A 15,077-nucleotide genomic window follows, 5' to 3' on the forward strand; every position below is an offset into this window, starting at 1 on the left:
GCAGAAAGACCATCTGATTCTAATCTACAAAATCAAAGAGTCAGTTCAGCTTAGTAGCTGGTTGCCATTAAGCTGAATCACACCTGCATGAAATGAACTTTTCAAAAATCAGTTCGCACTGGTGATCATGGGCACAATTTTTTAATGCAAGCAATCAACTCAACTGCTGTTGCTTCTCAGTCTAGATAGATAGATAGATATCTTTATTCGGTCTAAATTTAGACCATAAAAGTACATTAAAAAAACCTAATATATACAAACAGAATATATCTCATGACAAATAATAAAAACGATTCCAACCATTAGCTTCCATGTAAAAATAAATAATAAGAGACCTTCCTGGGAGTGTTACCTCAAGACCAACTTGGACCTTTATGATCTCATCTACATAAAGTGCAATGTGCCTTTAGAAATTGGCACATACATATGTAAATAATGGAGCCAAGTTAAAAACATTAAAAACACAGTTTTTGGCCAATACCACACATTATGGAGTGCTTCTGGTTCTGTCGTTCTGATATATGTATAAAAGATAGTACAAAATTTAGATATTAAAAACACAGTTTTTAGCCAATTCCAGTCCTTGTGGAGTGAATCTGGTTCTGTCAATCTAAAGTGCAATGTGGTCCTATTCCAAAAAGTGATACATAGTTGAACAAGATTAAAAAGCATTAAAAACGCATTTTTGGCCAATCCACTTGTGGAATCACATTTCTCCTTGGTGCCAACTTGGGCCTAGTGGGCCCTGTGATACACAATGACAATTTGGCCTGCTTCTGTTGAACACTGTATAATGCTAGATTAGCTAGGCCTTTGAGATGTGTTTATCTCTCTTGGAACGCATTATACTGCAAGGCTTGCTAACGTTACAGTCATCACAAGACATCACTGCATACTAGCTTGAGCAATCCTCACTTTCAAAAGTACTAACGTATGCACTTATTGTTCCTATTTCTCTTAATATAGATGTATCAGGCACTATTAGATTCATAGGACATATTGTGCAAGTTCCTTGTCTATGATCTTAACCCTTATATGGAGCGTTATGAAGAATAAATGATAAATCACATGTGCTCTATTGCAAATTTGATCATGTGTTGGTATCAAGAACCAATGAAATGTATTAATGTGCTTGCGGTTTAATTGTATAAAAGATCATGTATTACTTCCTCTTTTAAACTGTTCGAGCTGGACTTAGGCTGCTCAGTCTCCGTGTACACATATTTCTTATTAAACTTTATCTAAGGAAGAGCAGGCTGGTCTTTGGTTTGTATCCTGAATTATCTGGATCTGATTTACATCTGAGTTGGCTTCGACACACTCATAAAATGTACTTCTAATACAGATGGCCTAGGATGAAGTATGCAATTATTCTGGACAATAACACATGAGTGTATAAATCAAACATTTAAAAAAATCAAATCTCAATTCCCATAGGCCCTCTGTAATTTTATGGCCGATCCGCTAAAACTCGCAACGGCATAGCAGATTTCTGCTAAGACAGCAGATTGCAAGTGTCTCAAACTATCTATGTGTATTGTGTCGTAGATATACCTTATTTGGTTTATTATCAGAAGCCATAACAGCGCAGAACAAAATTTAAAAATAGAGAGTGGTTATTAACTTTAAATCCAGCATAAATTACATCAATGTATTAAAACAAAAAATCTTGAAACCTTTAAAATAGCTGAAAGCATCTATAAACATATCTACAACCCCTTTCTGGCCTTGAGAACTGCACATAAGTATGCTGCGAGGCCATTGACCCGAGGGTAGGTCGCTCCCCCTGCCGCTGCAGCTCCACCAGCCCAGGCTCCTGACACCTCCCAGCAAGACCTGCTAAAAACAGTAAGTACTCCCCCCGCCCAGCCCCGCGCTACTCACCACTCTTCTCCCGTACCTCTGTCTTCTGCTCTCTCCTCCAACCTCTCTCCGCACCTCTGCTGTCCTTCTTCCCTTCACTCTCTGCCCTCTTGTGCAGCCCTCTTGCTGCGTGTTCTGCTCTTCCTCGGCCAAGCTCCTCTTCCTCACCGCGCTCTCATCCTGCTTCTTTCTTCATCTGTGGTCTTCTTCTGTGTCCTTCTTCTGTGTTCTTCATCTGTGTTCTTCATCTGTTTTTCTTCTTTCTCCTCTGCACCGCGACCTGCGTGTCCTTTCTTCTATCTTCATCTGTGTTTCTTCTTTCTCCTCTGCACCGCGACCTGCGTGTCCTTTCTTCTATCTTCATCTGTGTTTCTTCTTTCTCCTCTGCACCGCGACCTGCGTGTCCTTTCTTCTATCTTCATCTGTGTTTCTTCTTTCTCCTCTGCACCCCGACCTGCGTGTCCTTTCTTCTATCTTCATCTGTGTTCTTCATCTGTATTTCTTCTTTCTACTCTGCACCCCGACCTGCGTGTCCTTTCTTCTATCTTCATCTGTTTCTTCTTTCTCCTCTGCACCGCGACCTGCGTGTCCTTTCTTCTATCTTCATCTGTGTTTCTTCTTTCTCCTCTGCACCGCGACCTGCGTGTCCTTTCTTCTATCTTCATCTGTGTTCTTCATCTGTGTTTCTTCTTTCTCCTCTGCACCCCGACCTGCGTGTTCTTTCTCCTCCTCTGTACTTTTCTCTGCATGTTCCTTCTCTTCCACTGTGGCCTCTCCTCATCTTCTGGACGCTTCCCCTCTGCTTCTCAGGTCTCTCCTCTTCTGCCTGACTCTTCTTCTTCTTGACTCTTCTCTCTTCTCTCCAGGCCCTTCTCCTCTTCTTCTTCACTCTTCTCTCTTGACTCTTCTCTCTTCTGTTCTTGACTCTTCTCTTCTTCTTTACTCTTCTTCTTGACTCTTCCCTTTTCGGTTCTTGACTCTTCTCTTCTTCTTTACTCTTCTCCTCTTCTGTTTTTCCTTACTCCCCTCCACCTCTGTAACCCCTCTCCCCTCCACCTCTGTAACCCCCCCTCCCCTATCTTTTCTCCCCTCCCCTCTACCTGACCCCCCCACCCTCCACTTTCCCGCCGCCACCTCCTGCTCGGCCCCGCCCCCCCTGCTCCCATTCGTCACCCCCAGCTTACCCCTCCTCCCCCCCTCCTCCCTCTTATGGCGGCCGCGCGCAGCGGGCGCGCCGAAGGCGTGCCAAAGGCAAGCCTGTCTGCGCCCGTCCCCGCCTGGACCGCGCCCAGCGCCACGACCCCTGGCCCCCAGCACTCCCAATCCCCACAGCACCGCTACGACCCCAACACCCTCCACGCCCTCAACCGGGGCCCTCCAGTGCCTGCTTCCAAGCCAACCCTAAACGCACCCATGGACCCTTCGCATGCCTCACCTGCAAGCTCACCTTCCACTGCGAAACCACCCCGTCCGCCAGCCATCGCGCCAACAACCACCTCAAATGCATCCTGATCAACGCACGCTCCGTCCACAAGCACGCCGTTGAACTATGGGACCTCCTGGACTCCACCGCACCGGACGTCGCCTTCATCACTGAGACCTGGATGAACGCCTCTTCAGCCCCCGACATCGCCATAGCCATCCCTACGGCTACAAGATCTCCAGGAGAGACCGCACCAACCAAGTAGGGGGAGGAATCACCATCATCTTCAAGGACTCCATCAACGTCACCACCTCCACGAAGACACCCCCCTCGCCGCCGAACACCTGCACTTCCAGATCCACACCGACCCCAGGACCACCCTCAGAGGAACTCTCATCTACAGACCCCCTGGACCACGCACCCTCTTCAGCGACTTTATCACTGACTTCGTCTCCCCACACGCCCTTGCCTCGCCAGACTACATCCTCCTCGGTGACCTCAACTTCCACCTGGAACAGAACAACGACCCCAACACCACCGCCCTGCTCGACAACCTCGGTCTCAAGCAACTGGTGAACACCCCCACCCACATCGCCGGACACACGCTCAACCCCATCTTCTCCGCCAGCAACCACGTATCCTTCAGCCACTCCGCCGTAATACACTGGACCGACCACAGATGTGTCCACTTCACCTTCCGACGCGAGACTCGCCACCTCCGCACACAATCCATCCCACGCCGACATTGGAACAAAATCCCCGCGGAACAGCTTCTCTCCACTCTCAGCAACAACCAACCCACCTTCTCCACCGACCCTAACGACGCAGCCCTCAGCCTCACGCATTGGATCACCAACTGCGCAGACAACCTCGCTCCCCTCAGACGCCTCCCAAGACAGACCAACACCAAAAAACCTCTCTGGTTCACAGACACCCTCAAGGAATAAAAAAAAAACTGCTGCACCCTCGAGAAAGCCTGGCGCAAGGACCACACCGCAGATAACATGTCTGCCCTCAAGAACGCTACCCGCAAACACCACCAACTGATCCGCGCCACCAAAAGAAATTCCTTCACAGACAGACTGGACAAGAACACTCACAACAGCAAAGAACTCTTCAACATTGTCAAAGAGCTCTCCAACCCTAACGGCAACGCCATCACGCCCTCACAAGACCTCTGCAACTCCCTCGCCACCTTCTTCCATCGTAAGATCACCGACCTACACGACAGCTTCGGACACCAGACCCAGCCAACCACCACAGAACCTACAACCCCAGCCATCACCCTCAACGCCTGGACTCACATCAACACGGAAGAGACCAAAGCCACCATGAACTCCATCCACTCCGGTGCCCCCTCGGACCCCTGCCCACACTTCATCTTCAACAAGGCTGACGACATCATCGCCCCGCATCTCCAGACCATCATCAACAGCTCGTTTGCTTCTGCCACCTTCCCGGAGAGCTGGAAACACGCAGAAGTCAACGCCCTACTGAAGAAACCTACGGCGGACCCCAGCGACCTGAAGAACTTCCGCCCCATCTCGCTCCTCCCCTTCCCTGCCAAAGTCATAGAGAAGACCGTCAACAAGCAACTTCCTTGAAGACAACAACCTACTCGACCCCTCTCAGTCCGGATTCCGAGCCAATCACAGCACAGAAACCGCCCTCATCTCAGTCACTGACGACATCAGAACTCTGATGGACAATGGAGAAACAGTCGCCCTCATCCTCCTCGACCTTTCGGCTGCCTTCGACACCGTCTGCCACCGAACACTAATATCCCGCCTCCGCTCCACCGGGATCCAAGGACAGGCCCTGGACTGGATCTCCTCCTTCCTCTCCAACCGCTCCCGAAGAGTCTACCTCCCACCTTTACGCTCAGACCCCACCAAGATCATCTGCGGTGTCCCACAAGGCTCCTCTCTCAGCCCAACTCTCTTCAATGTCTACATGAGCCCCCTCGCCGACATCGTACGCAAACACAACATCATCATCACCTCCTACGCAGACGACACTCAGCTGATACTTTCCCTCACCAAGGACCCCACCAGCGCCAAGACCAACCTGCAAGATGGAATGAAAGACGTCGCAGAATGGATGAAACTCAGCCGTCTGAAACTGAACTCAGACAAAACGGAAGTCCTCATCCTCGGAAACACCCTGTCCGCCTGGGACGACTCCTGGTGGCCCACGGCCCTTGGCACCGCACCAACCCCCTCAGACCACGCACGCAAACTCTGATTCATCCTGGACCCACCTCTCACCATGACCAAACAAGTCAACGCCGTATCTTCCTCCTGCTTCCTCACCCTCTGCATGCTCCGAAAGATCTTCCGTTGGATCCCCGCCGACACCAGAAAGACCGTGACCCACGCCCTTGTCACGAGCCGCCTGGACTACGGCAACACCTTATACGCAGGAACCACTGCTAAACTCCAGAAACGTATGCAGTGAATTCAAAACGCCTCCGCCCGCCTCGTCCTCGACATACCCCGCAACAGCCACATCTCCGCCCACCTGAGACACCTGCACTGGCTTCCCGGTAACAAAAGGATCACCTTCCGACTCCTCACCCACGCACACAAAGCCCTCCACAACAAGAGACCCGAATACCTCAACCGTCGCCTCAGTTTCTACACACCCACCCGTCAACTTCGCTCCGCCAACCTCGCTCTCGCCGCCGTCCGTCGCATCCGCTGCACCACGGCAGGTGGGAAATCCTTCTCCTACCTGGCGGCCAAGACAAGGAATTCCCTCCCCACCAACCCCAGGACCACCCAGGACCACCTCGCATTCCGGAGGCAACTCAAGACCTGGCTCTTCGAGCAGCAGTAACCCCATCCCCCTAGCGCCTTGAGACCCTCACGGGTGAGTAGCGCGCTTTATAAATGTTTATGATTTGATTTGATTTGATTGCATATTTGGATTGATGGGAGAGTTTGTAGATACAGAAAGGCCGAACGAGACTGTCGTATTTGTAAAGTTTTTAGAATTGGTATTAAAAAATTCTTTCTCTGGTTAATATGCATTTTGCAGAATAAAACTGTGTGAATTGTGCTTTGCTTAGAGATTAAGTCACAAGGACAATTCTCCAATTCAGAGCTCCAATCATTCATTAGAGGGAAACCGACCAAATGATGAAATGTCTCTAGTCTTAAGCGGGTAAGGACAAAGCGGTGCCTGGGGTTCAGAACATACCGCAAATATGGTTCCATGCCATCAGACATTTGCATCAATTGGTTCCTCATGACACTCGATTTTTGTGCTTCCACCGCCCACCTTAGATCAACCAGATGAGTGAAGAATTTCTTTTTAAGTTCTTTCCTGGTCAGTACTTCCATTAACTCTGGAGTGTCATAGAAATCTGGATGACGCAAGTCCATAAAAAAATTCTTAATATATTTCAACCAAGAGATTTGCAATGAATAATTAGATGTTTGACAATCTTTTATGATTGCCGTATTCAAACTTGCACGTTCTGATGTCCATACTTTGTGCCATAACAGTATTGGTTGTAACCTTATTAAGTCAATGATGTACATGAGCCCCAGTTCTGAATGGCATACAAATGATGAGGTAGATTTGGGAACATTCATAAGTAATTTAAAAAAAATAGTTTTCCGCTATCTGCAACACATTATAATTTTTATGACCCAATGAGCCCGCCCCATACATTGCGACAGAGACGCATTTGGCACTGTAAATTGTCAACATGTCTTTTGGAGTGATCCCCCCCAACTCTTTTAGAGAAGTTGTTTACAGCCATATTGGTTTTAATAAATTGTAATTTCCTCAAGTTAATACATTGATTACAGGTGCCTTTGTCATCAAACAAAATCCTAGGTACGAGAATGTCGATGTAACGTCTATCTTCTCTCCCTTTATTGTGATAGGGCAGTTTTTAATAGGCTTAGTGCCACATTTCATCACTAAAGTTTTAGAGAGATTGACTCTAAGGCCTAATTCGCCCATATAATTATCAAAGGTTGCCAAAAGGCGTTGTAGCGCTATTGGGGTTTGTGCCATAAGGACAGCATTGTCAGCATACGTAAGGGCTGGTATTGGTCGGTGTCCAATTTGTGGTAAATCCTTACATGCTTTAACTAGCACTGACTCAAGTTTGTTTATGTATAGTGAGAATAGAAAAGGCGCTAATATGCAGCCTTGTCGTACCCCTTGTTTTATGTTGAATAAGCTAGTGCACTCCCCATGCACTCCGAACCGTACCTTTGCTCTACTTCCAGAGTATAACTCCCTTATGAAGTGGACGATTGTTTCATCTACCCCCAATCGGAGCAGAATGGACCATAATTTACTATGGAACACACATTCAAATGCTGAGGGTCAAATCTATGAAAACCATATATAGATTTCCTTTCCTGACCTTGGTATATTTACCAATCAGGATATCAAGGTTTAGAGCCTGTTCCACAGTTCCTATACCTGCACGGAAGCCATATTGCAAATCCATTTAAATGTTATTCGTTTCAGCCCACTCCTGCAATCTATTCAAAATAATACAACCAACTATCTTTGCAAAGGTATCAAGGAGCGAGATTGGTCTATAACAAGCAGGATTGTGGCGATCACCTTTTTTTAATATTGGTACAATAATGGACTCCGTCCAGGTTGAAATAAAACCTGCGGAACAGCATGCTCTAAGAACCTGTGTCAATAAGGGGGCCCATAGAATAATGTTAGATTTGTATATATCTACTGGGACACTATCTGGACCTGGTGCTCTCCCACTCTTACTTTCGTTAATGGCTTCAGTGACCTCATCTACGCTAAACGGTGGGGTAATAGTCATTACATCACCTCTTTCGGCGGCTAGATCTGAAGTTACCATTTTTTAACAGTATATTTCTGAAAAAATTGACTATCCACTCCTTTTCCGTAATAGCAATTTCTATGGTGGGAGAATCTTTCTCTCCCAACGGGGAATTTACTACCTTCCAGAATGTGACATTATTGTTTTGGACGCTTGCTTCATACAAGGTATTCCTAGCCTGCTCTTTAAAAAAATTCTTCCTATTTTTTACAGCCTTCTTATATTTCTGTCTGAGGGTGGAGATCTCACTCCTGCTTCTTTCTGGATTATGTAAGGCCTTCTTAAGTGTTTTGTGAGCCCGTGCGCATTCAGAGTCGAACCAGACCTTTTTCCCCTAGGGACCTAGCATTTTCATATTAACGCTAAGTGACTTTTTAATCCCACAGGTGATTGCTGTGAAGGCTCTGATACATTCTTGTGGGTTAATATCATCACAAAGACAGATCTCAAAATCATTTACATAATCACTAAGCAACTGCTTCATGAAGCCTATAGGTTCGATTTGGGACCAGCGTAGGAAATATCCATTTCTTGAACCCAATTCTATATTATTAAGATTATCTACCTCTCCCATGGGCTGTTTCTTTCCTAAGGGCAATGCAAGGAGGATGCTTTGAGGGTAATGATCGCTAAGGGCAATATCATGGATTTGATGATTGGCTACGCTATAGAAAAAATGATTAGATATTAAAATAAAATCTATTATGGTATTTGCGCGTCTTCCATTAAAAGTTGGTTTAAATTGCAGATTGGTACCATGAATTCCATTTACAAATACAAGATCATACATCTACATGGTGTCATTCAATATGCTGCCATAGGGATTATGAAAGAAATGAGCTTGGTCCTCGTACTCCCCTACATAAAGGCCACAAAGCTTTCTCTGTCAAATGTGTGCACAGGTGGGTATTGAAATCACCCTCCCATACAATCAAAGACTCTCTCCCAGAGGAATTACACACTGATCCCAGGTCATCCTGGAGTTGTCTAATTATACTAGAAATTTTATCTGAAGAGGCATTATTGTAAAATTTTACGATAACTATCTGGCATAGCTTTTGTAATTTGCATATAATCATCTGGAAAAAAGCATTAGAAATTAAACAAATGTCCTTAATCAGATCCAACTTATTCGAAATATAAGTGCAAAGCCTCCCATTTGACCTGCTGTGTATGGAAGGGATCACATGAGTGTGAAATGTCCTATATCCGTTAATATGTATGGGGTCAATAGACCAAATCTCTTGAAGGAACAGGCAAGAAAATGATTCAATAATGCGTAGCCATTCAATGTTATTAATTTTACTACAAAGACCCCCCACATTCCAAAATAGGAGTTTGAAGCCTGGTCTTACAGCCCCTACCTCAGTCTCATATAGATCAGGAGTGGAATGATCTATCTCATTACAGGGACTGAGTGGATAGTTAGTTGGGTGGGCAAAATCCCCTCCGTCATACTCTCCAGATCTAATGTTATACTGTTCATTGTTAATTCCCACAGGTACTTTCCTACAATTACCCCTCCTGCTGTTATTGATTTGATGATCAGGTGATGGTTCCATAAGGGTAACCGCCCTGCTACCATCCAACCGTCAGTCCAAGTCCTCTAAAGGCGAGAGAGCTTGGAATGTATTAGTGGTGGGGATAGCGCTGTTGTACTCAGTTAGCTTCTGTGGTAGGGGGGTCCTATTTCCGTGATGGACATGGCCTCTATTATCTTGGTAGAAAAAACCTAATGGGAGTAATGAGATGCCATCTTTGGCTACCCATCGAGGACTTAATCCCTGTAAAAAAAATTCCACCAGTTTCGGAGATTTAAATGAGAGTACCACACAGTCTCCCGTTAATGATGTTTGGCTACCCACCCATTTAACTCTCCTAACCATTTTTATGTCTTCGAATAGTGCGCCTGTCATACCAGGTTCCATTCGGGACCCTATCCAGCTTAAGGATTTGTTTCTTAGCGCTGTCCAAGTTTCACGGTTCTCGCGGGGTATAATGGGAACATTCGCAAGAACCACTACACAAGGTGTAACTGCAGGGGGTAATTGTAAGATATCACTCTGTGAAAGTGAGGAGTCCAAAAGAGGGATGAGACGTGTTATAGGTCTCGAGACTCCTTTTGCTTATCTGCATTCGCTTCATTTGGTGTATGCTATTAGTACGGCCTGGACGTATACATTGCTCTACAGAACGCTGGTTGGCTAAAGACAAAGTTTGCGTCTCCGTTACTGAACGTAGATTTGAGTCAGCTAGGCCATTCAATTGGGGTGTTGTACAGATTGGATCAACCATTCGGGTCTTCACTAAATCAAGAATAGATAACAAATTATTTTCTATTTCAGTTAAACGATTTAAAAGAATATCAATTGATGCTTTGAATGTAAGTTCGAATGCTTTAATCGTGTCCAGGGTGTTTGCTTGAATTTTTTCAGAGGTTTCAGTTATTTTCCTCTGGAGCTTCTTATTATCGGTTTTATTATGTATCTGTCCTATAGGCTGAGGGCTTGTATCGGGCTTGCTGCAGGGTTCAACTATCAGAGGGCTTTTTAACGTTCCCCTTAGCAGTGGTCGCTGCTTCCTTGTGCATTTGGTTGGGGGGGGGGGGGGTGGGGGGGAAATCATCAACTTCTGATATAGACTAATGTACATATTGAATGCTGCCATTTTGAGTTTTATCCTTATTCCTAATTTCGATTCCCTGTAACTGTGTGGTCAGGGTCTAAATTTAGGGGGTTATTGTAACTGGGTATAGCCTCAATAGGGATCCTTTGTAATGATAACCTTTCTTCGACATTTGTAATTTGTTTGTCTATCGCCCCCATTGCCCCGGAGATGTACTTTAATATTGATGTGTGCTCTTTGTGGGGAGATGTATTTTTTGTATTTGATTGCTCCCTCTTACCCATATCTGGGTTTTAAACCTTCGCTAGGATAGCCAGAAAGGTACTTTGTTCCACCTTTTTCCTCACTAGCCCTCCGTTAATGCACTGTTAATCAGACATAATGCAAATATTCGATAACCTTTAGTAAAGATACACTTTCTAATAATAATATTAGAGGGGTGGCCCAGCCCAGTCTCCTCCGGGCTCTGATGGCGCAGATGGGCCCGCTCTTCACCCGGTCTTCACCCAGACGCGCCCGCGCGCATCTTGCACAGCAGGTGAATAGAACCGATGATAAGCGCCTCCTCCGGGTGCGAAATCACAGCAGGAGCAGCTTCCTGCCGCTTGTAAGTCTGGGGAATGTAGTCTGCGGTCCCCCAGGCCCCTCTCAAAGTGTCCCGCGCAGCGGGTGAAGAGAACCGATAAGCGCCTCCGGGCGCGAAATCACAGCAGGAGCAGCTTCCTGCCGCTTGTAAGTCTGGGGAATGTAGTCTGCGGTCCCCCAGGCCCCTCTCAAAGCTTCTCAATATGCAGGGAGTGCAGAATTATTAGGCAAGTTGTATTTTTGAGGATTAATTTTATTATTGAACAACAACCATGTTCTCAATGAACCCAAAAAACTCATTAATATCAAAGCTGAATATTTTTGGAAGTAGTTTTTAGTTTGTTTTTAGTTTTAGCTATGTTAGGGGGATATCTGTGTGTGCAGGTGACTATTACTGTGCATAATTATTAGGCAACTCAACAAAAAAAAATATATACCCATTTCAATTATTTATTATTACCAGTGAAACCAATATAACATCTCAACATTCACAAATATACATTTCTGACATTCAAAAACAAAACAAAAAAAAATCAGGGACCAATATAGCCACCTTTCTTTGCAAGGACACTCAAAGCCTGCCATCCATGGATTCTGTCAGTGTTTTGATCTGTTCACCATCAACATTGCGTGCAGCAGCAACCACAGCCTCCCAGACACTGTTCAGAGAGGTGTACTGTTTTCCCTCCTTGTAAATCTCACATTTGATGATGGACCACAGGTTCTCAATGGGGTTCAGATCAGGTGAACAAGGAGGCCATGTCATTAGATTTCCTTCTTTTATACCCTTTCTTGCCAGCCACGCTGTGGAGTACTTGGACGCGTGTGATGGAGCATTGTCCTGCATGAAAATCATGTTTTTCTTGAAGGATGCAGACTTCTTCCTGTACCACTGCTTGAAGAAGGTGTCTTCCAGGAACTGGCAGTAGGACTGGGAGTTGAGCTTGACTCCATCCTCAACCCGAAAAGGCCCCACAAGCTCATCTTTGATGATACCAGCCCAAACCAGTACTCCACCTCCACCTTGCTGGCGTCTGAGTCGGACTGGAGCTCTCTGCCCTTTACCAATCCAGCCACGGGCCCATCCATCTGGCCCATCAAGACTTACTCTCATTTCATCAGTCCATAAAACCTTAGAAAAATCAGTCTTGAGATATTTATTGGCCCAGTCTTGACGTTTCAGCTTGTGTATCTTGTTCAGTGGTGGTCGTCTTTCAGCCTTTCTTACCTTGGCCATGTCTCTGAGTATTGCACACCTTGTGCTTTTGGGCACTCCAGTGATGTTGCAGCTCTGAAATATGGCCAAACTGGTGGCAAGTGGCATCGTGGCAGCTGCACACTTGACTTTTCTCAGTTCATGGGCAGTTATTTTGCGCCTTGGTTTTTCCACACGCTTCTTGCGACCCTGTTGACTATTTTGAATGAAACGCTTGATTGTTCGATGATCACGCTTCAGAAGCTGTGCAATTTTAAGAGTGCTGCATCCCTCTGCAAGATATCTCACTATTTTTGACTTTTCTGAGCCTCTCAAGTCCTTCTTTTGACCCATTTTGACAAAGGAAAGGAAGTTGCCTAATAATTATGCACACCTGATATAGGGTGTTGATGTCATTAGACCACACCCCTTCTCATTACAGAGATGCACATCACCTAATATGCTTAATTGGTAGTAGGCTTTCGAGCCTATACAGCTTGGAGTAAGACAACATGCATAAAGAGGATGATGTGGTCAAAATACTCATTTGCCTAATAATTCTGCACTCCCTGTCTACTTACCCATGTTTCGCAAGTAAGAGTTCACTTTGTGAAGAGACAGGCGCACTATGCAGAGAAAGAATGGGAGCACAGATAAAACGTCCTGGTCGTCAGCCCTGAATGAGTAGAGCAAATAATCTACAAAACTATTTTGGTGCTGGTCCAACCACAAAACTGACCTAAAATCATCCCAGACCCAGAATCCAGCCTTCCAGAGTGCTGCTGTGAGGTAGACTGCCAAGTCTGTGACCAATGCCAACAGAGGCTGCGAGCAGCACTTAGGTGCTCCGCCGGGCATTCTGATCGCGGCGGTACAGCTGCGGCCAGAAACGGAAAGTCGGCGGTGTACCGCCGACTTTCCGCTGCCCATGGGAATCCGCCATGGCGGCGCATGGGGATTCCGACCCCCTCACCGCCATCCTGTTCCTGGCGGTTCCGCCCGCCAGGAACAGGATGGCGGTGAGCGGTGTCGTGGGGCCCCTGCAGTGCCCATGCCAATGGCATGGGCACTGCAGGGGCCCCCGTAAGAGGGCCCCACTTTGAATTTCAGTGTCTGCTCTGCAGACACTGAAATTCGCGACGGGTTCTACTGCACCCGTCGCACATCCTCCACTCCGCCGGCTCCATTCGGAGCCGGCATCCTCATGGAGGGCTGTTTCCCACTGGGCTGGCGGGCGGCCTTTTGGCGGTCACCCGCCAGCCCAGTGGGAAACCCAGAATAACCGCGGCGGTCTTTTGACCGCGCAGCGGTATTCTGGCGGTTCCCTCCAGGCGGGTGGCTCCCGCCGCCCGCCGGGGTCAGAATGACCCCCTTAATTTCTTAAGGGCACGTGGACCTCTACATTTCTTCTGCTGCATCCTCTTTCTCTGATCAGCAGTCCTAATTTGGCTGCGGGGGCCTGTGTGCGACTGTCTCACTGCCGCCTTATCCGCTCCTCACCTCAGTGCTGCTCTTCGAGTGAAGGCCTGTGAGCTTCAAGATTTCACTGCCAGATCATCCCTCCCTCTTAACATGTAGCACAGATCTGCAGGTCAGTTATCCTACAGTTCTTTGCCACCTAATGTTGGTCTGTGTGCAGTGCTGCCTTGTTATAAAGATTGTCCTGTTGCCCCCACGTTATACAGGCCAAGAGAGCTGGGCGGACAGAGTGCAGGGATGCCCATCAAATATTTGGGTTACAGGACCAACTCCTCTCACGAATAATTTGTTGAATCCACCTCTGTTTTGTTATAAATGATAAAGCGTGATAATACAGGATTCAGTAATTTAGCTACAGACTGCTTACCTTTGATGGAGTCCAAACAGATGGTATACGGTACTGGAAGAATCGCAAAATAGAATAGTTTCTGTTTAGAGGACTTGATTCCTTCCTATCTGGACTGGAGCATGGCAATAGGATTGGTTTATTAGAAACGGGATGGAACTGGAAAACGAATTAAACTCACCTTCAACAGATAATGCCAGTTCTTCTTTATTCATTGCAGTGTCATTATTTTACAATATATACATTTTGCATGTCACTTTCCGTACTCTGGCGTGTTAGGGCTTACTTTGTGCCAACATTTCAGTGGATGCTCACGGAGGTTCTCTAGATCTGGCAGCAATTTCAAAGCAAAAGGCACAAGTTTAAGAAAAATAAAACAAAAGATGCCCCCGCAAAAATCTCCTAAATGTGTGAAAGAGTAATGGTCTGTACCATAAATGAAAAAACACAGATTGATGACGTGACTGTAATGTGAAAAAGCAGCAAGTATCCCTGAACCGTGTGATCGATCTCCTGCAACAAAATTCAATGGTGTTGATGATGGCCAGAAGGCGGCCAGAAGCAAGCAGTGGAGAAGTCGCTGTGCTGCACACTCCCTTCTATCAATTATTTCAGATTCAATTTCTATTGATGTGGTATTTTGACCCACTGGATAGCTGGAGGTGGGAAGAAGTAAGAGAAATGGTGTAACAATTAATAAGCAAGCAACTCTTTAATTACGTTGCAA

The sequence above is a fragment of the Pleurodeles waltl genome, chromosome 5, assembly GCF_031143425.1.
Source record: "Pleurodeles waltl isolate 20211129_DDA chromosome 5, aPleWal1.hap1.20221129, whole genome shotgun sequence".
Taxonomy (NCBI): domain Eukaryota; kingdom Metazoa; phylum Chordata; class Amphibia; order Caudata; family Salamandridae; genus Pleurodeles; species Pleurodeles waltl.